This window comes from Calidris pugnax, unplaced genomic scaffold (assembly GCF_001431845.1).
Source record: "Calidris pugnax isolate Ruff unplaced genomic scaffold, ASM143184v1 scaffold435, whole genome shotgun sequence".
In the NCBI taxonomy this organism is placed as follows: Eukaryota; Metazoa; Chordata; class Aves; order Charadriiformes; family Scolopacidae; genus Calidris; species Calidris pugnax.
Window position 1 is genome coordinate 1516612 of NW_015091240.1, and position 24247 is coordinate 1540858.

Genomic DNA, 24247 nt, shown 5'->3' on the forward strand with positions numbered 1-24247 from the left:
CAATTTATCTAAAAAACCCAAACACAAACCACGTTAAAGTCAATAGCATCAATAATAAGTTCTCAATTATCACTGTCCTCTTGAAAGAGAAGATTAGGAAATGACTCCTCCCAGTCTGTAAGGGCATGTGGGAAGATTTCAGACTCTGAAGGGCTTTAACTCTACCAAACAGAGGTGGAGCAAAGTCCAGGGGTGGAAGACTGAAACTCAGGAGAGTTGAGCCAGAAACAAAGGGAGAAGCATATTTTGTTTTTAACAGTGATAGCAATCATCTACTAAACTAAAGATCTCCCCCATCATGGGAACCCTGTGAGTTGAAAGGTTTCATAAAACACGTGCTCAAAACCTACTGCAGGACACAGGTTTGGGATGGGAATGCCCAGCAGAAACACCAAAGGCTGGTGTCGCGAAGGACATAAGACTAAGTGACCACCATGGTGTCGTGGGGGCATTGAAATTTAAGCACCTTGGACTTCAGCAAATTAATGCCTGATTTTCAGCAGAGAAGGCTTTGGAGCTATGCAGGTCTGTGCACACTCAGAGGTGATGGCACTGTCCCTGCATCTCCAGCAACTGGTGCTGCAAAAACAGGACACAAAAGCGAGCTGCCAGCCACCAACCGATACTCCCTCTGAGCCTGCTGATAAAGGACTAAATACATATTCCTGACTTTTTACTGCTGCTTTCCTTGTCAGACCATGGAATCATCCATGGTTTTTCATGGAATAACCAGCAGCACTAATTGTCAAAGCCTCAAGTTTCCTCTGTGCTAGACAAAGGTGTGGTCTGAATAATTTCTGGAGTATTATTAAAGTCCCAGAGCAAGACAGTCAAGGATTGAGAGGCAACCAACCAAGAGAAGCATCAAAGAGCAAATACATATATATACACACACATTCCCGCTAATAGCAACAGCAAAAATCCTAGCTGAATATTTTAATTCTCATTAATTATTATTAATAACAACAAAGTCAGATAATATCTTCCTGCAAATGGACTTAGTGCTGTAATTTAGACCTGTTGCCTTCCATCTGCCAAGCTGTTCCACTAATTACCCCAAACCACAAAATTAGTTATTTACTGGATCATTACTTTTTATTTTTAGTGAAGCAGATCACCACTTTCTGATTTAAAATTATCTGCCAAACAGTTCCAAAACTACTGAAATGAACTTTCTGGACCCAAATTTTTATCCAAGAAATCTGGAATTTCTACTTTGCATAGCAACATAAAGTAAATTTACTAACAAAATAGAAAGGATAAAATAAAAAAAATAAGTAGCTGCAGCTGGCTTAAAGTTTTTTGGAGTTTCTCTGTTTCAAGTTTTAAAAAAAATGCATCACAAAAATTTTCATTGGACAGAAAAACTTCCTTTCCAGTCTTATTTTCTCCTGAGATTTTCCAGAATCCCACATGCCAATGTAAATATGCTTCACTCCTCAGATCCAAGAAGAATTACAGCAAGCAATGAGAGAAGGATCCCCCTATAAAACTAGTAAGCAAACGATGCACTACTTCACTGCAAGCACATGACTGATAATTCATTGCTGTGAAAGGGAGCGGACAATCTTGAAACTTTTGTATTTGGGAAAACCTGGGCTTGCCATAATAGATTTGTGGCATTTTGTATAGCTGGACTCTGAATTCATAGAAATCCAGTCAAACATGGAGCTCAAAATCGTGTTTCTCAGACAAGCCTGAAGTGTTCAAAATCATCTGAAAATCCCCTTTTTTAACCACAGCTTTCTGTAAGTGATTCATCTTTTTCCACATATTAAGAGTTATCATTCCTTGATGGAAAGGAAATGAAGGTACACACCCTCGAGTTAGCTTCTCCCCTGTCTTGTCCTTTGGCAGGGACAAACTCTGGAACTGGAGATAGCGCATTTGTGTCCACCTCTTGCATTTGTTTTCTCACTTAAGAAAGACGAAGTGAAACCAAGGATAGTAAAAATGCCATATCAACACAGGAGGTCACTAATTTCTTTCTGATGTTTCCATTACAACCCATGAGTTACACACGAGGACAACTCCTGTGCCACCCCTCCAGTACATCATCAGTGGGACGCATCCTCCCACCCATACAGTGAAAAGCAACTGTTTCACAAAGCATCAGTGCCAGGGCGGCTTTCCTGACACATCATCACCTCTGATGAGGTGAGGGACTGTACACATTGTCTTTTCCTGTTATACAAACACATACAAATATTTACACTGTCATGTAAAGGGACACAAGTGCTAAAACCAGTATGCATGTGCTGAATCATTATTTCTGGCAGCAGGGAAGACAAATGCTAGTGGGTTGAGCTGACAGTACTCTTTCAATGATGCTGACAGGAGACCGGAGGCCAATGCATTTGCTGGGACAATTGATGAAGTTGCAATGACACTGCTGGATCCTCAGCTGGAGCTGCTCCATGTCACCACCAAGGAAGAAAACTCTATCCACACCCTGGGATGCTGCTGGGAGGGGAGCTGCAGCCCTGTGGAGGTGGGTCGGACAGAGGTGGTGGTGTTTGGAGAAGTCTAGGAAGCAGCAGGAGGGCAGGGGAGGGTTTGACCCCCAACAGCCCCCATGGAACTGCACTTCGACAAGGGGTACAGTGATGCCATCACCACCAGCAGAGAAAACAGCCAGGGGTTAGCAATGACAATCGCTCTGCTGTGCTTGCTGGACCCTTTTCTGCGCACTAAGCAAGTGGACAACCCAGGGCTAAGCTGTTGCTCTTATTTCTTATGGGTCTGATGAGGAAAAAGTGGTACAAAGCAGAACAGCTAAGCTAAAAGTGAGGTACCCCAACCCCTCAGTGGAACTGAAGGCTGGGGGTAGGAATGATTGCTGGGTTGCCAGTTCCTGCTGCGCAAGACTTGACTTGCAGGCACTCGTCTTTTTTAGTTTTAAGATTTAAGCATGAAATTCCATCTCTGCTGAAATCAGCGGGAGTCCTTCTGCATTCAATTTTGCCTGTTTGTCTTATCAGGAGGATGTTTTACCAGGAAGGGACATGGAGGCACTATTAAGACAAACGAGGCACATTAAGCAGGTTGCTCCTGTGGGACCTTTTCCCATCCTCTTCCCCTTCCTGCCTTCCTTCTCATCCCTCCTGGCTGTCCACAAACCAGCCATGTGGAGCCAGAGTGAGCCTTGCCAAAACCAGCAGCAGATTTCCTGAGCGGAAGAACAAAGGACGTGGGTAGGTCTAATACAATTAAATTAAAGGGAGCAAAAGGGCACAGCAGCTTCAGCAGCTGAGATCATTGTGCAGCCTTTTCCAGCTTCTCACTGATTAATAAGAGGTTAAGAGCCTTTACCATCCTGGGCTTTATGGTCAAAATAACTTGGGTAACTTTATCGGTGTACTTCAGCTTGTTACTTATAATTCCTTTGAGAGCGAGTCCCTTGCTGAGTTTTGCCAGCAGCCTTCCTTGCTCTCCCCTGGGCTTTTCCACTAGCAAAGCTCCTCTCAGGTTGTCAGCTAAGACAAGAGCTGCCTGCTCTCCATCATTCGTTTTCAGCTTTGCCATGAAAGGGAGGAACAAAATGCATTGCCCTGTCCTGAATGGGACCGATGTGCCCCAAGGTCCTGCTGCCCAGGAGGGCTCGCAGCAATCGGCTGCAGGGAGCAAATGGCTGATCTTAGAAGAGGACTGACTTTTGCTACTTTTTGCCAACAGGAGCAGCTGCAGCTTGCCCTGACTTAAAGCTTTCAGAGATATAAGAAGAAAACATCAACAGAGGGACCTGGAGGCCAGGAGCCCATAACATCAGCCAAACGCCGCATAACGACATAATGAAAGCCTCTCATTTTCATTTTCCCGAGGCCATTAGGCGAGCATGGCAGATGCATTAAAAGCATCCGTTAAAAGAGTTTTCAAGGGTTTCAAAAAGCAGGATGGCCAGCCCAGGGTACACACACCACAGGACCAATGGTGTGGCCAGGTACAAGGCTCACTTGGTAGCCCTTGGCCATGGATAAGGGACAAATGGCTAACAGCTAGGATTGTCTGTCTGGAAACTCCATCCTTAATACTGGTGGGAAAGCAGAACTGATGATGAAACCATTAAGAGTAATGTCATGGTAAACAGATTAAACCCAAAGAAAATATTAGCATTCAAAGCCAGCTGGAGGAGGTCTGCATTTCTTCCCATCTAAGGTTTAACCAGCCTCTATATTTACTTGCAGGTAATTGTAAATCCCAATGTGCACCATGCTTCCCCTGGTAGATGAAGCAAGGACCTGCTCTACATTACTTCCCAACATGATCCCATCAGGGTCAATTAGTATTAGGCAAACGAGTGCAATCAGGGCTCAGTTTCTGAATCAAGACATAACACAGTAACACAGGAGACAGCAAGGTCTCCCAGAGGCTTCCCAAACCCTGGAAGTGATCTTTTGCATCTCTGCCCTAAGTGTCGCACACCCCTGAGCTCAGAAGTGGCACACATGAAGCATCAGAAAAATCCAGAGAAGTTTACAGCAAATGCAGCTCTTGGAAAGTGGGCCCTGGCCAAAGAAGTATGTGTGGGTGTATATACATACATATATATGTACAAACACATGTGCAGAGCATTTTCCCGCAGCTTTGAAGCAATGTTTTCAGCAAAACTTCCATGAAAAATTCAATCCCACTAAGGCATGTGCACCATACAGAGCTCAGGCAGTGGCAAAGGAGCAGGAGAGAGGCCACTGACCAGGCATTTGCAGGCAGGTATTATTTTCAGCTGGCAGATGAGGGTGTTTGAACAGAGTGCCAGCTGCAGCCCCCAGGGCAATGCCAAGGAAGGATGGGTGCCAGAGCCTCCCCCTTCCACCAGGGAAGGCTACAACAAACCAATATGGGATACAGTTTTGGGCTCTAGCTTAAATTCCAGTCCTTGCTCGGCTGTGATTCCCATCTTTGGTTTCCTGCCTGAAAGGGCTGGGATAGACCAGTGAAGGTGCCTAGGGGCTGATGCCAGCTGGAAGGCTGCATTCAGGCTGTGCATGCCCTGAGACGCTATCAATTGCTTTCTGATTAGCATTTCAGCCACAGAGCCCTGCTCTGCAAAGCCCAGGAGAAAAATGCACGTGTATAATTGCACAATTAGATGTTGCGTCAATACAGCGATTCTTTCAAGCAGGAAGCAGTTCCCAACGATTCTCTGAGGATTAAAGGATCAATGTGTATTTCGGCAGTGAATGGGATTGAGTTTGTTTTCTTTCTCTTTTTCTTAATAAAGTCAAAGTTGAAAATGGAGAGAGCGCAAATTGTTTTTTAGTGACTCACTCCCACTTCAAAACAGCGCTGCATAAAGCCGGCATTCATAGTAGGCCCAGATTCCTTAAAGAGCTCTGAAAGAGCTCTCAAAATATTTCTTTGATTGCAGTCCGGCCACACTATCCACTCATCCACTCACACCCTTAGATGGGCAGCTATGGGTGAAAAATAGATGGTGAGTTAAAAAGAGAAGAAAAGCAAAAAAACTGAGGTGAAAAAAAAAGTTCAGGTGAAACCATGACACCAAACCATGCTCTCTGATAAACAGTTTTGAGTAAGAAAGTGAGCAGTGGTCACTGCATTCACGATAACATAGTGATACATAAACTTAGTACACATCTTATTATAAATTAGTGATGGTTTCACTCAAGGAACTTTGCTTTACTGCCTTGACAATGCTCGCTGAACGTATTTAATCTTTGATCCATTGTGCCCTGGTCTATATTGGTGAGATTCCTCCTAAGGACCAAAAAAGCAAGCACAACATTTCACCAAAGCTTCCTAAAGAAACAAAACCACAAAATCCTTAATCAAAAACAGAATTATTGAACCTCAAATGCCCTTTTGCACTTGCTTCCTTATTGTCAGGTAAGAGGTACTTCATGAGAGGTAGGACAAGTTGCCTGGGATAAATCACCCGTATTTCACTGTAGTCCCTCAACTCCTTTGGTTGCAATTTTTCCATTATTTCATTGAGATCCTGGTATTTCTCTGGAGACAGAATGTAAAACCTGAGCAGATATCCATCCCCACCCATGCATCAGCAGGAAAAGGAGGGAGTTCACTGCCCTGATGCAACTAGAAACCATGCCCAGGGTGTCCGTTTTGTCGCATATGTTTTAGATGACGAGCAGCAGAAGTCAGCTGCTGTTGCTTTGGGGAGAGCAGGAGGCTCTTTTTCACTCTGGTGAACTTGACATCATTGCAGGCTGTTCAAGGAGGTGGTGAGACTGCGTCCACACCCTCTGCAGAGCCCCTCACAGGGCGAGAATGAGTCACCCCCAGATAAGTGCTCATTCAACTGCTTATTTCTAGTGACAGCCACATCTGGAAAATTCGGGTGGTGGGAAAGGAGAAAAAGATGAAGGAGAGTACAGGAATCCTGCATCACTGTTTCCGTCAGAACTGGGCAAGGGGCGATGCTGAAGATTGGCACTGGTGCATTAGCAGGGCAAAGAACCAGAAGTAGGTGTGCTGGGGACACCAGGAAGTTCACAGCCACCCCCAAAGTCATTGGAGCTACCTGTGGCCTAAACTTTCTTAAGTGGACATTTGCTCCTGTGTGTGTCACTGGCCCAGCACACTGGTAGGACTGGACACTCAGCCTCACAAAAAACCACATTAGGTCAGTGCAGGGCATTAAATAAAAACACTTGGGCTTCTTCCACATGGAAAATCCTCCTTTGGCAGAGCTCCCTATGTGAGTGGTGCTCTGTGTGAGTAGATAAGGCTGGCTGTCCATCAGGGGCTCCGCAGCAACAAAGCTATCAGTCCCCCCCCGAGCGCCTGCTGCAGAGACAATCCCAGCAATGAAAAGCAGCTCAAACGAACCGGCCGCGGCCGCAGCCCCAGCTCCAGCACGGCAGATCCCACCGCCGGGGCGGGAAGGGGGTGGCTGTGGCAGGATGCTAATCCCCAGGCAGCTGGAGCAGCCCATCCTGCCGCCCGCTCCGACGCAGCGCTCTGCCGAGGAACCCGACTAATTGCCGGAAGAGGCATATCAGTTACGCTTCAATAAGACGTGGGCGGATTTGCATGCTTTGCCCATAATCCACCGCTGATTTCAAGTATCATTTATTCTCGTGTGCTCTTTTCTGGTAAAACGTCCTATTTCAAAACACTGCACTTCGCTAATTCAGAGGTTGCACTCGTATGTGTGATTATTGCTATTCCCTGCTGCACAACACAGGCTGTCCCACTGGCATCTCAGTGCACCGAACACCTGCACGGTTACATGCATTTATAACAAACGGGGGAATAAGCTGCACTCCCCAAAAGGTTTTCATTAGCTGTCTGGCTAAGGTGTTGCTTGCCTCACGCTCTGCAGTATCACCCTGTATGTCTAGAAATGGAGGAGTCTAGACAAGGAGACCAGGTATGAACTGCACTGGGGGCTTGCAACATCTGGCTTTGATCCCAGCAACGCTAATACTGGATGAGCTGGGGCAGGTCAAGATAGACATCAGAAAGTAGGTGTAAGAGGTCAGTTCTCACAAGAGAGGCATCCCACTGGTGAGGCTGGGACATGTGCTGTTCGATCTATCTGTGAATGATCTGGAGCAGCAGTGAGGTAAGAATGTTTGCTGAGGATACGCAACTAAGAGAGTACCGGGGGAAAAAAGCAGTCAGTGGGGAGTCGCATATGGCCCTTAAAGGGCTGAGGGACTGTGCAATAACACGGCAGCTGAAAGTCAGTGCAGATTAAATTTAAAGTGATGCATGCAGAGAAAACAAATCTTAAATTCACATCTGAAATGATGGTTTCTGAACTGCTTATTACTACTCAGGAGTAATACCTTTGAACTATCATAGACTATTCCACAAAACCATCAGCTCAGTACTCAGCTAATCAAACACTAGGGATTACTATGAATGAAACAGCAAGCTAACGGAGAAGAGAACCTCATTAGAGGTTCTGGTTCACCAGCACTTTGAATAGTGCATGCAGTCCTGGTCCCCACCTCTCGAAAAGGTATCTAAGAAGCAGAACAGGCTCAGATGATGGCAAGAAGGACAATTCATGGCAACTGGTTTTATACCTGTGGAGGCTGACAGCCTTCACCTCGGAAGGACATGTCCAAGGCACATCTAATAAAGGTCCACAAGTTTGTGAGGGACTTGGAGCAGGGGGTTAGGAAGTGACTGGCACGGTCATTTCCACCACAAGAACTGGGAAGTACTAAATGAAGCTGTTGGAGACTGGCTCAAAACAAAGAGAAAGGCATAATTCTTCCCACAACATGTAGAAGGTTGGTGGAGTTTGTTGCTACTGGTGTTGTGGAAGCAAAAGGTTTAGACGGGTACAAGGAGAGACTGGACAAACACTTGGAAGAATGATCCACTGCAGGTTACTAAAGAGTCACAAACCATATTCATTCATGTCAGAAAATACCGAGCTGAAAATAGTTGGAGGCTGGAAAAGTAATTGGTGAAGTATTGTGGAATTTTGTCCCACTCTTTCTCCTCCCTAAGCTTCTTACTATGATTTTTATTGGAGAAAGGATACCAGATCATGTTGAGATGCAAGTGCAATATCCTGCAGCAGGAATCAAAACCATGTCTCCCACCACCATCTCACAAACCAGACAGGCTCATTTTTGCTCATTCCCTAAAAAACACTGCTTTTTTCCTACAATCCTTAAACATTCCAGATAATAAATAAGAATAACCACAACTCTCACTTTGCACTTGAGACACTCAGTTGGGAAAGTGTAATGCTACATTTCAGTCCAAGAAATGTTCATATATCTTCTCAAGTGACTGTTTAATACAACATACAGATGCAATCACCCATCTCTTACACATGGATTTTCCCCAGTCTTTTTCTTGGCTACTCCAATCACACAAAATAATGATAGCTTTTTGCGGGTCCCCCCACCTTCTTCTTCTTCTTCATGATGGAAGTTTGTTCCATAACAGGTCGCAAAGCCTTTAAGTAATAATTTTTTTTTTCTTTTAAACTGAGCAACAAAAACTGCTCTTCCAAGCTCAGAATGTGGTAAATTATTAAAACGCTCCGTTTGGGTGTGTTGCTAGGTAAGGACTCCCACACACAGACTGGTTAGAAGGTGAGCAGTGCTTGCTAGACTACCCGGTGACTCACCACCGAACGCATCGTTAATCATATGTTACAGCATGTCTGACTTCATACAGTACCGTAGGTGGTGTGAAATACTCTTTGAATGAGTTCAAGCTTTTATGAGGTTACAACGCTTCAGACTCCAGAAGACTCAGCTGGGCAGGAAACTGTTGAGGATTTGCTATAGTAACCTGGGCTGCACTCCCAGAACGTCAGGTCTCAGCCCACGGCAGTGGCTTTGGAGGATCCACAAGTTTGGCATCGGCTGAAGTTGTTGCCTCTCACTGATTGTGACGCACTTGCTTACTCAAAGCAACATGTGGGCAGAGCTGAATTTTGCTGCCCAAGGATGAGGGGTGGGGTCCGGGTAGTTCCTACAAGGGGAAGGGGTAGGATTTGGCTGAGAAAGAAAGCACAAAGAGAGCTCTGGCAAGCCAGGATCACAGCCTTTGCTGGCACTAAGGAGACAGGCTTCCTGACTGCTACTTCCAAGAGGACCTCTCCCACCTTCCAAAAAAAGACACAGACGCCAGATGCTCTGTCTTTCCTCAATGAGCATGCCTTCTCACCACTCCAGCACAGGAAAGAAAACGGGACTGTGGGCAGACAGTCCAATGCCACAGACAACCTCCTATTCTGCCAATGCTTGGAGGTGTCCCAGCACCAGCCCACCAAAGGACTCGAGCTTCTTCCTCTGCCAGTCCCTTTTGCAAGCAGGGCAGTGTTGAGGCTACTGCAATGGTCCAAGAGAGCAGTCCTTGTGTCATGCAAAAGGAAGGGCTCACTCCACACCCCACATCCAAAGGCTAACGAGTTGACTAACCAAGTCTGACACTTAAATTTCATCTCTTACCAGGACTGCATTCACGTGAATGACATTTTTAAGCTACGTAATCCCTGGCAAAACAAGTTACTTTACCTTGAGGTAAGTAACTGTAAATGCAGCATCCTACCAAATGTACAGCACAGACTGATCTTGCCTTGGAACATGTAATGGCAGCCAACACCTCCTACCTCGAGGTGTGGAAAATCTTGCCATGCTCCATTAAGGGCTCCAGTGCCTTTTGTCTAGTAAGACCTTCTAATGAAATAGGACACGTTAAGGCCAATTTTGTACGGGAAGCAATGTTGGAACGCTAATACCCAAAAGTCACAAATAAAACATTTCACACATTAGGTGGAAGACTTTCCAGCACCCCATTCCAACCTCTTTGGTTGCACAACAGGCCCCTTAAAAACAACCCTTTCTCCAGCAAAGACAGAGCCCCGGGGTGGTGGTGCAGCTGATTTGATTTCATGAAGAGTTTGACCCCAGAAGGAGGCATCTGCATGAGAAGAGTGAGTCATGCCATTTCAATAATGGGCGAAACCATTAATTAAAGGTGCGCAGTTTGCTTGCTTGGGCAGGCTTCGTATGCTCAAACCAGGAGTGGTCTCACTGTTACTATATTTACTGAACTCCCCCAATTAAGTGTTTTGTTTCCCTCATCCCATAATGACAATGGTTTCTGCACATTAAATATATTCAGAAAGGAGGTTGTTCTGTGCTTCATATCTGCAAATTGTAGTAGTTTTCTCCCCTGCATAGATTGTAGGACAAACACCAGCTAAGGAATAGCTAAGAAACTTTGCACTGAATGATCTATTTTCAACTATTGCTTAGCATAGTAGAAAGTAATTTATTTGGGTTAAAAAGCACGTTCAATATTAACTGAAGTTGCTTGCACTTTTTGGAGCAATGAATTGAAAACAGATTTAATGTACTTCACACCAGTCAAATATAATATTTTCTATGCATCTTACATATTTCAGTGGATTCCAGAATTGCCAAAGCCCTGAGCGAGAACATCCTTTACCTGCAGACCTGGTGCAGTGGTTGCATTTCGAGCTCTGCCTAACACACCTTTGCTCTCAGTTGGAGGCACTCCCCTTAGGGAGAAAAAGCGCTTTGTTCGCTCTCCGCGCTACGTTTCATCTTGGCCCCACTACTGAGACCACCTACAGGGATGCCAGTTAGTATCGGCTGCATTATGCTGAACGGCTATTTACAGCAGCCTTCGGTGGGAACCACATCTTAGGCAGCCTCATGGGCAGCCTCCCCACCCAGCCCCACGCTTTGGGGCAGGAGCCTGCTCCATTCACCACCCAATGACGGCAACTGCAAGCTACCCAACGGACTCGCACGGAAAATTGCGAGCAGAGTGTTTACTGTATTTTTAGTTGTGTTTAATTGCAAATTAGCAGCTGGAAACAAGGAGGGGTGAGCAGTGTGTGAGCGGCCAGCTGTCTGCAAGGGAGTTTGGAAACCTCCGATTATACATTTCTGTGGCTCCAATGAGAGCAGTGCTGGCCCGCTGCACGCCCGGGGTTTGCTGTACCTGGAAGATTTACATTTCAAGCCAGTTGGTGCTGCAAGAGCCAGAGGCCACAGACTTCTTTCCAATGACGGCAACTGCAAACTACCCAACGGACTCGCACGGAAAATTGCGAGCAGAGTGTTTACTGTATTTTTAGTTGCGTTTAATTGCAAATTAGCAGCTGGAAACAAGGAGGGGTGAGCAGTGTGTGAGCGGCCAGCTGTCTGCAAGGGAGTTTGGAAACCTCCGATTATACATTTCTGTGGCTCCAATGAGAGCAGTGCTGGCCCGCTGCACGCCCGGGGTTTGCTGTACCTGGAAGATTTACATTTCAAGCCAGTTGGTGCTGCAAGAGCCAGAGGCCACAGACTTCTTTGGCAGGACATCTTAGGGCACGCACATATTGTAGAAGAGTAGACTCTACGACCGGGTAACTCAAGCCAGCAATGGGCCATGTTCTTTGGTGGTTGGGAGAGACAATGATTTTAGACTGGTTCTTGTGATATCCTGGACACTTACAGAAGCTGGCTGCTTTCAGTGCATCAAATGTGTCTGTATAAACAGACAAACTGGTTGATGAGGAAATTAATTACCTTTTGAGGTGACTAGTGGTTTGTTTTAGTTTGTTTGTTTGTTTTTTCTTTTCAGTGTACACTGAAAAAGAACTGTGTGTTTTCATTTCACTTCAATTTCATTTTCAGCAGGGAAAAAACATGAAAATGTGGACTTCATAGTGCTGCCAAGCCTGTGGGATGTACACCTCTACGGCACCAGGGAAATACTGGGGTATCCAGAGTACAAGGATCTCTAGACACAGATCTGCACAAGTCCTTGTAATACTCCTCAAAGACAGTTTTCCTTTTTTACATACAGAGACAGACCTGATAGCAGTAGCAGCTGAAAATCTCACACTTCAAATCTCACAACTTGTCTTTGTAACATCCCCACACAAGTGACAGTGGTGCGAATACCCGGAATGTACTCACAGGGAAACAATGCAAAGAAAGTCTAAATACTCCAGTAAGGTCCCATAAAGATCACAGTAAAAAAAAAGCCTAAAAAATCAGGTCTCTCACATGCAAGTTTAGTGCTCAGACCAGTGAGCCACACTTTTCCTTTTCACTTTCTTTTCTCCGGATCTCCTGAAAGCCTTTTCTGCTGCCCCAGCCACAACACAGATGCAATGGGAACCCACAACTCGCTGTGTCTTGCAGCACCCGGACAACACAACACAGCACCATGTATTACAGCACTATTGAGAGAAGTACACATATGTAGATTTTGGAAATGTCGGACATCTCTATTACTGTTTCAAGAATTCTTCCCGAGGAAGAATAGTGTGCCAGCGTCGGCAGGCCCAGCTCCATGGGAACCAGCTGCCCCAGAAACAGACTTCGCCCTGGGGACGCATTCTGGAGCCCTGATACAATTAAAACACAAATTTGAGTCAGTGGAAACTTGTCTGAGGAAGAACTGAGTAAAAACCACAGGGTCAAAGTAAAGTACGCCACGCGGATCCTGAGGAATTAGCAAGAAATGCTGCAATCCCAGCTGCACCATGGGCATCATGGAAAAGAGACTGGAAAATATCAACCAGGGGCATCACGGAAAAGACACAAAGTCAGTAAGAGCTGAAAATGGCTTACAGGATCCAGCCCAACATCAGTAGTGTAGATACGACGGCTGCCAAAAGCCACCAAAATGGCTGGATGTACAAAGTACATCCAGTACAAAGAGCCCAGGCATAGAACAGAGGCATGGTTTAACAGCAGGAAAGAACTTAAAATTCATCTCTCTTTACTACATCTTTGGCTAGCAGCAGTTGAGCAAAAAGGATGGTATGGATTCAGTACCAACATCTTTAATCTCTACTTCAGACTAAGGCTAGTAGTTAAACTAGCCTCAGACAAAGGCAATTTTTTACTAAATGACACAAACTAAGCACAACTTACTATATCTACAGATATAGCCAACAAACCCTCTATTTCAACTACGCTAATAATTAGATTTCCTAAAAGCAGAACACCACAGCATTTGAAAACTTTAGGGGTGTTCTTGGCTTGCTTTAAGTCTGGTCAATATTTGCCTTTAATTTCTTCCACAGATCTATGTCTCGTAAAATCCAAACATGACCAAAAAAGAAAAGAGAGTACTAACAGATCACTAAACATGTGGAAAATATTATCCCAGAGGGAATATGAAAGCCATTTGCCCGAGACTCCTTCTGCACTCATCCTGTAGACATGAACAGCAGGAGATTGATGCTCTGGTGGCAAACACAAATAAAGTGGCAAGCCTTGGTCTTGGCTGGCATTAGAAGAAACCACACATCCAGCCATCCAGAGCTCGTTTAGCTAAGAGCATATTAACCTCTAGGCTAGCCAAGACTTTATCGTTTGGAAAATCCCAATCATGAGTGCTAGCTGCAAGGGGAGGAAAAAAAAAAAAAAAAGGAAGAAAAGAAACGTGGAAAGATCGGGCAGGACAAGCCTGAACATGTTCAATTTGTCCTTCCTACGTTACAATTACATCCTCATTCCTCAGAGCAAAAGGCAGTTCAAAGAGACAATAAACCCCTTTTTAGTCTTACGCCGCTGTGCTGGAAGTCACTGAAACGGATCTGAGGTGGTTCCCAGAGATAAGGGGACAAAAGAAATTAAACTCAGCTACAGCTACCGTTGGGCAAAATATCAGCAAATAGAGGCACTGCTTCAGATGTAGCTACAGCATTCATCTGAGGAAATAAGATTTAGTGGTTTCAAACTGAGATGAATTTAGTATACTGCTCCTTGAAGTCTGCAGCTGCTTCCTTCCTTTGCATTAGAGGAATATGAGCCTCTACAGCTTATACTAACTTCATATTATGGGATGGGTAGTATTTCATTGTCAGGACATGTGACTGTCTTTTGGGGTACAAGTTACTAAATGCTTCAGTGTAGGCCCCAAGACATTTAGGCTGAAGCACTGTAGACCACAGGATGGGTTTGGAGTGGGCAAAGCAGGAGGGACCAGTTAGAGCAGCCACCAAACAAGGGGGTTTGACCTCTTTTCTTTAACCCCCTAATTGGGCACAACAGACATAGGCCAACAGAGGGTCAGCTTAGTGCGACGCAGAAATGAAGAGCTGAAAGGCAGGGCAGAGAGTATGCTCTGGATGGACCTGGGAGGTCTCCTAGGGCACACCCACCCCATCCTGTCTCCCTCCAAACCAAATCAAGCAAAACCAAAGGTGTGGAGCATAACTATGCCACAGGGAACAATTAAGTGGCAAGGGAAAATAATGGAATTTGCAACTAAAACCATGAGATACTAGACAGCCCTAGACAAGGAAATGTGACAGCTGCACTCCTAGGCATGGATGGGACAGGCAAGAATAAAAGGCCCCATCATCTATTACCAAACAGCCCAGAAACCATCAAGCACTTATTTGAAAGGTTACTATAAAGTGAAACAACAGATTTATTTTTTTTTTTAATTAGTTTTTAATCTACTTCACAAAGACTTTTATAGAGTATGGAAATTGCCCTGCTCATCACCCCAGCGCCAGGGTCTCATTGCCAATGTACATTCATGTAACGGTAACAAACTTTAACCTGGCATAGGACTGACACCTTTTCTAACCCTAACTGAGCTGCATGAGAACTTAATTACCCAATTGGAAAGCCATAAATACTTCAGACTGACTCAGTTTGGGTGTGCTGGATTTTTTTCCTGCCTTCCATTGCGTCAGGGAATTTCTTTCCACCCTACAGTTCTTTGGAAAGGGGCACATGGCCGAAGGAGTCAGCGGTCGTGAATAATCAGGGAGGGACTTTTCCAGAACAAGGCAGTAATGTCAAAAAGTCTTTCTTCTGGGGCGACATTTGCATGACCGAGGGATGACATAATAAATTCGCAAACAAAAAAGCCTTTATACCCTCATGGCAGCTTTTGAAACCTCTCCATGCTGGCTTGATCCTTCCCTTCTGTGCAGAAGCATTGCATTTTGAGGGCAGGAATTTAAGCCCAATGTGCACCAAGCCAATTGCCGTCTTTGCAGCCGTGGCTTTATCTCATTCTTTCTGGCTAACGCAATCCTACAACCCACATTAATGATGCTATTTTACAGGGCATGACGTTTTGCTGTAGCACTGGAGGGATTTATTTCTGCTGTGGGAGGAGGGACTAAGAACCGAGCAGAGCCCAGGGAGACAAACCTGTTTGCATAGGAGCTCCATCAGCATATGTCTGGAGGCACCAGCGTACAGTGACAGAGCAGAAAGAAAAGTTTCTAATGGTATTGCCAGAGAGTGAAAAAGCAGCAGCATGCCAGGATGCCCTCCCCCATGCAAAAAAAAAAAAAAAATTAAAAAATCAAGCCCCTGTTAGACACTTGGGAGCTGCTGAAGCGCAGCCAGAGGAGCTGCATGCCAGGACACATCCTTGCGAAGGCAGCCCAAGCACTGTAGGCACCACCGGGGCACCGAACCAGGGCTGGAAACCCAGCCAGGGTGTGAAACACAGCGCAGATGCTCAGATTGAGGCAGAACTAATAGTTCACTTCCAGCACGGGCAATGTGCCAGATGTGGACCTCTGCTGAGAGTTAACTGAAACACACATGAAATTCTGAACAAAACCCTTCATTTTGCCAGTTGTTTGGTTTTAAGGAGGGGGCTGAGCGGCGAGTCAAAACCAGGTAGGTTCAGACCCCCACCAGAAAGTGTCTGGGGACTTTCAGAGCTGTGAAGCAGGCGCTACAGGAATGATGGATGCTGGACCAGGCCCAGCCTCCTAAGCCTAAGGGGATTTGCTCAAGCTGCCGGGAGCAGGAAAACCGTTTCTCACCAGCATAGGAAGTCAAGCGCTTGGCAACAAGGGAGGCAGCTCTCCCACAACTCCGGTTACGCAAACAGCTGCCTTCTGCTGGGTTTCAACATGCTCCACTGCTCCAAAAATAATTTCCTGCTTGATTTGATACCATTAGCAGGAGCAGAGCGCAGCACGAACGGTCATGCCGCTTCACGCTGGATCTAGCTAGCCACTGGTTTCTAGCAAAAGCCCTGATTCCATTTTTTGGCAGAGGGGCATGATTATGCAGGAGGAAAAGGTAAGTGGGCTGATGGCGTAAGCCCTCTCCTCTTCCGCTGCAAAGGATTTTGACGCAAGCTGGGACGAAAGCACCTGCCACTGTCGTCTTTCTGGGCCTCTTTCCAGAGTTGAGATTTCCCAGCCCTTGCACCTCGTAACACTTATGGCATACCACCAACACTCAGCAGCCAAGCAGGAATCAACGCCAACATAAAGTTCAACAGCAAAGTCACTGCCTGCTGGGCAATCAGGAGCTGTGCTGGTCTCAGAGAGAGTTGCTGTAGTTCCCCCACGGCACGAGGACCCAAAAACTAATATCACGTCTTGTTTCATTCCCCACTGGATACCTTTGTGTCCCCTTTGGAGGCTTGTTGGAGTAATCCCAGTCCAGTGCTTTGGGAACCACAGCACTTTCCATTCCTAGCTGGACTGGAATTTGGATAGCAAATTTTGCCCTAAGGTGCATCTGATTTCCTGTTCCCTATTCCCAGCCCAGGCATCTGCATGCCCCTTCCCAAGGGCCTGCCTTGTGGGGATTCCGCCAGGGGCCTTCACCAACACTGCTTTGGAATCCTCAAGAAGTACAGAGAGTTAAAGATTCCAAGGCCCAGCACATCAGCATCACACTCCATAGCCTGTGGACCACCAACAGCACAACCAACACATCAATATCAACACCAACCCTTCCAACTCATGGCTTTACACAGGGGTTAGCTGGTATCTTCCAGATGAAATTCAAGTAATGTTCAGCAAAGAAATGAAGCAGCAAAGTATAACTCAATGTCACCCAGTAAAAGAACGGCTGCAAAGTGGGATTCAGAAACTGATAGCATGTCTGCAAAATCAGCATATTTTAAGGCAGGATAGAGTGCACACTGGTGTGAAGGGGAACTCCTCAGCAGACTCTGAAGGTCTGTTTTAGCATCTGAGAAAGCTCTGTGAGCTTTTCCAATACTACCTGGCTCAGAAGAAGAAATCCTTGGCAGTATCAGCCAAATGTTTTTGTGCTGCCTTTCTCCTTCTCCTACACCTTGAAATCAAAGTTGTGCAATGGCACTCACTTATATGTTTTAAGCCCAAAGACACCATAAGGGACCATTTCATCTGATTCACTCCACACAAGGCTTATGGACCTTTTCTTTCCACAATCATTCTTTGAGCCACACAACAGGTTATGAGAGATACACCTCAGTCATGATTAGAAGAGTATAAGGGGTGATGAACCCACCACCACTTTGGGGGACCTTGGACAGTAACTAACCTTGGAAGGAAAAGCCATGAAAAGAGAGGAAAGGTCCCATCAGCAGCCCTGCACAGGACATTATGCCAGGATGACACCCACAGCTTTCATACATGAGGCAAAATGCGTATCTGGGCTGACCCAAAGGCCAGGTGGGGCCCATCCTGTCACTGTCACAATAAAAGGGAGTAACTCTGTGGAGAAGGTGGCTCCTCAGCTGCCGGAGGACCTGAGCCAAGTGGGAGGACAGGACTGGTGGGAAGAGTGTGCAAGCTGGTTTCCATAGTCAACTGACCCATGTCTGCAGCTGCTGCTGCTCCCACAGCCCAAGGGAGTGCAAATAAGCAGCAGTTCAGCTTTTCCAGACATAGCACAATTCCTGTTTACAGCCTCTGGGCTAGAATTTTCAAAAGAAGGAGCTAGGTGTCTATTCTTGCAGGAAACCAGGTGTGTAAACAGTTCAATTAATATACCCAGCAAACTGTGCTCTAGCACAGCAAGGAGGGCTAGTGGAGACAAGCCAAGAGCACAAGAGATGAGGAAGGAAAATACTTTTAAAGAATATGCCTAATTAGAGATGGACCTGAGCCAAAAGTTTGTATTTGAACACCTGGAATAGCCCTGGGGAGCAGAATTGTAACCTGAGCCCAGATCCACATTTTGTAACTAGCTCCTCTCCCAACTGAACTAAAACCCAGCCCCAGACCCAACCAACACAGAAGTCTGAGCTGCAGGTCTCCAACAGCCAAAGCCTGGAGAGTAGAATACTCTCAACCGAGTTTATGGCTAAGCCGTTGTGCTCAGTGGCTGGTGCCCTCTGTCCCTCTTGCCGCTCAGTGCCCCCCAAGAGGCCCACTCTGCCCCACTCCAGAGCCAGCTGTTGCTGCTTGGCAGCATGCCCCTAAATCACTGACTCAAGGTGGAGATGCCCGTTCGGTGTCTGATGGCACATCCCTATTTGCTCCAGTGATCATGGCATCCCCAGCACTGTGACCAAGCTCTACTTCTCACTGCACTGCCTTCTCCCTGCCCTCACAGGCTACAGCTGCAGCTCCTGGCCAAAGCAAGAAGCCTGACCCAACACAAAGCCAAGTGGCTCCACTCATGCCTGTAAGCCAAATATTGACAGCAACCCTCAGTTTGGTGCCAAAGCTGCAGAATCAGGGCTTGTTTTGAAGGGCACAACCTCCATGGCAGAGAAAGCCCCCATGCCCTTATGAGTCCTTGCAGAACTGACAGACTCCCTTTTCTCTCTTACAGCTCAGTTTTTAGGACAGAAAACTAAACTTCACCCCCACCTTACCATCTCTTTGCAATGTCTTTATAGCAGAACCACATTTGGCAAAGAGAGGTCAGCCCCATCCCCATAAAACCACCCTGTCATGGGCAGGCCATGCATTTCAGACAGCTTGCAAGGCTGACTAAACATTTACTTTTGGATGGCTCATTTCCAAAGCCCAGAAATAGATCCTCGTCCACAATAAAAGAGTGCCCGGGTGTGCCATCAGATGGCTTCATTGCCCTTTTACAGCATGCCATTGGCATTCCTGTGCTTTCCCCCCTCACAGGGTGCCAGTGCCGAGGCTGCCCGACGCCAGGCCCGCCGCCGCGTCCTCCTCTCAGGGCAGACCTGCAGATAGGCAAGGCCTTATCTCCTGGCTGCATTATTCTTGGTAGGTATATGGCAGTCATTTTTGCGTCATCTGACCTTGGGTCCTATCAGGCTGAAGTAGGTGACTAATGCACGTGGCCCTGGATTGCTTTCCCTGTCCCGGTGGGCACCTGGGATGAATTGGCACAGCTGGAGAAGGGCAAATGGGATTTGCTTCCACTGGATGCTGTAATAGTTAAGGCAGTGTTTGTGTTTTGGAAACCTTTTGAACAATTTAGGTCCATGGCTATTCAGAGCAGCTTTGTGCTATGGATGTACTTTTCTAGCTGTTGCAAATTCTTCCCTGCCACACCTGAACCTCCATCCCCCAGAAATAAAATGATTAAAAAAAAATAATAATCAGGCTTTATACAAAAGCACAGGAAAAACTTCACAAATCCTTTAAGTCCTTTAAGGGCCAAGAGACTCCACCTGAAAAGTGCTTGCCACACAGCACCCAGGCAAAATCAAAATGATGCAACTTTTGGTAGGGTGGACAGATTACAATCGGGCAATTAGACATCGCAGACCGTGTAATCGCATGCAATGAGAACACGTGTGGGTGTAGTGCGAGGCGTGAGCCTGGTGTCACCAACCACAGGCTCCTCTGGTTACCCTAAGGGAGTTCTTCAACAAATGGTTTCAAAATTTCTTTTCTAAACATCAGTAGGTCCATCTAGAAGTAGGTCTCCTTCTGTCATGAAAAGTAATTCCTGGAAGACTGGGAAACATCCAAGACTACACTGGAAAACATCAGCCAGCAGAATTGATCCATCATCCATTTCATATCCGACTGTGCCTGGACAGTCGGAAAGGGGAGGGGAAGAAACCCACCTCACACAATACAGATAATCTGTTATGCAGCTTTATATCAGGAAAGAGCCTTTCTAAGCTTCAGTGGGAAGTAAACTTAAACATCTGATGCATGAGCATACTCAGCTTTAATAACCATTACTGTCTTTCATCCCCGCTTTTTAAAGTCTGAGAACAGCATTTAAGGCCCTGGCCTCCTGGAAGCATTGCTCAGATGCTCCCCAGATGGCTTTTCCAAGGGGATTTCTAATTATTTCGGGTTTTTTTTAAAACATATCCTGCAGGAATACTTTAGTTTTCTAGAGGTTTTCTTCCTTCCTCTACAAATTTCTTTACCGAGGGCTTGATTTAAAACCAAACTCAAAGGAAACATTACCAATGACTTCAATTCATCTCAGATCACATACCCTGGGGTGAAAGAGAAATAAACCAAATCCCATAAAAATAAAGATAGTGCAGATTTCAAAAGGATTCACAGTGAAGTTTTCTAAAGAAGTAATTAGTCCAAAAGTTTCAGCCTAGAGTATCAGGGAATAAAGAAACATTTAGCGAGACTGAGGGAGTTAATACTGCATAGAGACCACAAAGGATTAGATGTATAATCTCCTGTCCACCAAGAAAAATAAATTAAAATCTAAGCAACAATTGCTGTAATAACAAGCAAACCAGAAAAATTCAGACGCTCAAAAATATTCAAAGTTTTCAGATCTGGAACTATCCTAAATGGACCAGATTTACAAAGGTTCTAAATTCCTATCCTCTGAAAATCCATGTTAGACACCCACAAGTGAGAAACTGAAAGAAAATCCCAGTCATCTCTGGAAAGCCTGATCACTGTGCTTCTGCTGTAGAGGACAGTTGGAGGGCAGAGCAGAGTTCCTTACATGTTTGTAAAGCAAAGCAAATTATTCTAATGAAGGTATAGGTCTGTGTCTCTCCCAAGCCATCCAAGCCACCTCTCGAGCAATAGCTAATTACAACGGGACATCCTACTCCTCCAAAGCTGCTACTCCTTATCCCCCAAAATGGGCCACAACCTTACAGAGCATTTTTCCCTGCCTCCTGCAAATGCCAGCTGGGCAAACTGGGAGTCCTTCTGCACGTGTTATGGCACAGACCCACTGCTGCCTTAAGGCACAGTGCTGGGTCCCATGCACTGACAGACCCTCACCACAGTGTCTGGTCTCTCAGGTCACACCATTAGCATTGCTCTCCTCTTGGATCAGCGTCTCTGCTTGGCCGCGGTGCTCAGGGCATTTGCTGCACCACTTGGCACAGCACAGGGCTCAGCCCAAGCGGATAGAAACTTGCAATCTGAATGCTGCAGAGAACGTTTCTGATGCTGGAAGTACCTTCTCCCTGGGTTATGATAACCAGTGATTTGTCAGGTTAGAGAGGCAAGCCCCAACAAGCACTGGGGTTAGCCTGGAGACGGCCATTCAGAAACTCCTTTGCCCTCTGGCTTCGTTCACGGCCAGGATACTTCACATACCTTTGGCTCTCGCAGGCTGGCGGAGCGGCTGTGAGCAGGGTTTCATAAAGAGATTGCAATGAAATGAAAACCCTGGGTGGAGCCACAGAAGCCGGTATGGTTCATAGAGAGGTCACACCCTTTCAATTCCCTCTGAGCACCCCATCCCAGCAGCCTGGCCTTCACGCAGGGCCATGATGAACCCGCACCTTGCGACATCCCGGTATTACATCTCCCCATCCACCCACCAGTCTCCTGCTCGTCCTATCAATCCGGCAGCAATGGCCAAGAGAACTCCTCCAAAAAGGCTGCTTTTCTACCCATCCTTTACAGCAGCCATATTTTACGGAGGTGGAAAAAAGGGGAGAGCAGCAGCAGTGGATGTGCTGTCCCCTTTCTTCCCCCATGGCCAATGACGGTCCATTTTGGAAATACTATTTCCTTCCAGCCCCTTGATGCCCCAACTGTGTTTCCCCAGATGACCCAATACATCTAAAAGCACTAAGCCTTTCTTCTGCAGTGCTTCACTCCTCAGCTCCCCAAGTCCTAGCTCCTCCCAGTTCACCCTTCACATGCCAAATCCACACATTTCCGTTCATCCCGACCTTCCCTCTCTCCCTTGTCTGATAGTCCTTCCCACACAAGCACCACATCCTTCCTGCCCCAACCTGACCACAAGGCTGGGCTCATTCACTGAAGCAGATCAGAATGAAACATAAGCATGACCCTTTGAATCTAAAGGATTAGGAGAAGTAAAGGAGAGAGCTGTCCATAGGACCATGTGCAGACATGAACAGAGGGAGGTTGTGCCACCCGAGCTTTCCTTCTCTTGCTGGACTTGGGTCTGCAGCCCTGCACTTCAGCCCCCAGCCTCTGGGACTCCCCCACCACTGAACTCTGTGCTTGGCTCAGCTCAGTTGTTTCTGCTGCTTTTCTGAAACTGCAAAAGGCTGGCATTTGCTTTTGATAAACAATAATTAAAAAAAAAAAGAAATAAGCCCCCCAAATGGGATGCTAGCTGGGCTCAGGATGACTCTGCCTGCCCAGGACACCAGGGGATACATCCAGGAAAAACTGGATGCATTCCCCTAAGGTAGTAGATATTTGCATGAACACACCTCGTGACAGAGAGAGTCTGCATCCCAAGAGCTGTATAATTTAAATAGCAATATTGTAAATGTATTGGGAGAGGGAAGGAAAAACCAATTCATTGCTCTATATTATGCATGAGGAACACCAGTGCAGAGGGATGGGACGACTTACTCGCATCACAGGAAAATCGCCAACTCCCAAATCCCAATTCAGGGACTTAGCCACAGCCTATTCTGTGCTTTTTGTTAACAAAGAAAACAGCGTTTCCCTGGATTTCAGTCCCCAGTGATACTGCTGGATTTGCTGCCCAGTCGTGAGATATTCCAGGAGTGGGAAGAGCAGATGAAGCTCCAGTGAGTCATGAGCAGACACTGCCTTATTGTGCAAACTGCACGGCAAGGGTCACGCTCAGCCCTCCAACGTTAACCTTCACTAGTGAGGCCAGACCCAAAATACCTTGTGCCTTTCCATAAAATTCCAGGGTTTTGGGGTTGTTTCTTTCTTTCATTTTTTACACTTATTACTTGGGGCTGTTAAGCCAGGCTTGACAAGAAAAAATCAGCCACCACCTCAACACAACCTTGCAGGAACAGGGTGAACAACCCACCAGGTAGGGCCCTGTGCTGCACAGAAACCCAGGGCTTTCAAAGCATCGGCCGAGGGGAGTGGTGTTCAAACATCCGTAATTGTTTAGCAGAGGTAACTTCACAAACACATACACACACTTTTGATTGCGATCTACCCACCACGCACACAAAACAGGGTTTCGCTCACCCGCCGCCCCCTCACTTTCTGTCTCCAGGCATAGGGTGGCGAGGCAGGGCAGCCTCCCCCAGTGCATAGGCACAATGAAAGCTGGAGGAAGGCAGCAGGGTAATTTCCTTAGTTCCCCCATAGATATTTTTTTTGCTCCTTTATTTCCTAACTGTCTGTCTTTCTGTCTGCTGGGGTAGTCACTGTCAACCCACAGAGGGACACCAGGCAAACCATATGAGGAGTTCTTCTTCCCATGGCTCTGGTGGAAGTCAATTCCCAGCAACCCCCAAACCTCACCTCTCTGTCTAAGCAGCACAAACCAGCCACACAAGGAAGTTCTGGGTACTTTCTCCCTTTCTTTATTATTTTTTTAATGCCTTTTCATCATGGTTTCCCTGCGAAGATGAAGCAGCTAACCCAAAAGACAGAGATGCCTGGGAGGAATGAGGGTGCTGTGAGGAAAAGGGGCTGGTGGGCATCCACCGTGAGCTTGCACAGCTGTGCTCACAGCCCTCCCACCAAATCCCCGCAGAAGGCCAAATGGGAATGAGAGTTTTGAAGGAAAATGGTGAGGTCCTGACAAGGCTGAGGAAGGAGCTGCCAACCAGCACCCCGTTAGCTCAACCCAAGACCAGCCATCCTCAGCCATAGCTTTGAGGACAGCCACAAGGCACAGGCTCTCTCCCACAAGCTGCTGACTCCTGCCCTGCACCCCACTCTTCCTCCCTTGGGAAAGGGCCC

General features: G+C 46.5%; 1 protein-coding gene across 1 annotated transcript in view; it reads right to left on the reverse strand.

The window, feature by feature from the left end:
- SLC22A18 (solute carrier family 22 member 18) overlaps positions 1 to 24247 on the reverse strand; it is a 62119-nt gene that overhangs the window by 26197 nt on the left and 11675 nt on the right. The window lies entirely within an intron of this gene.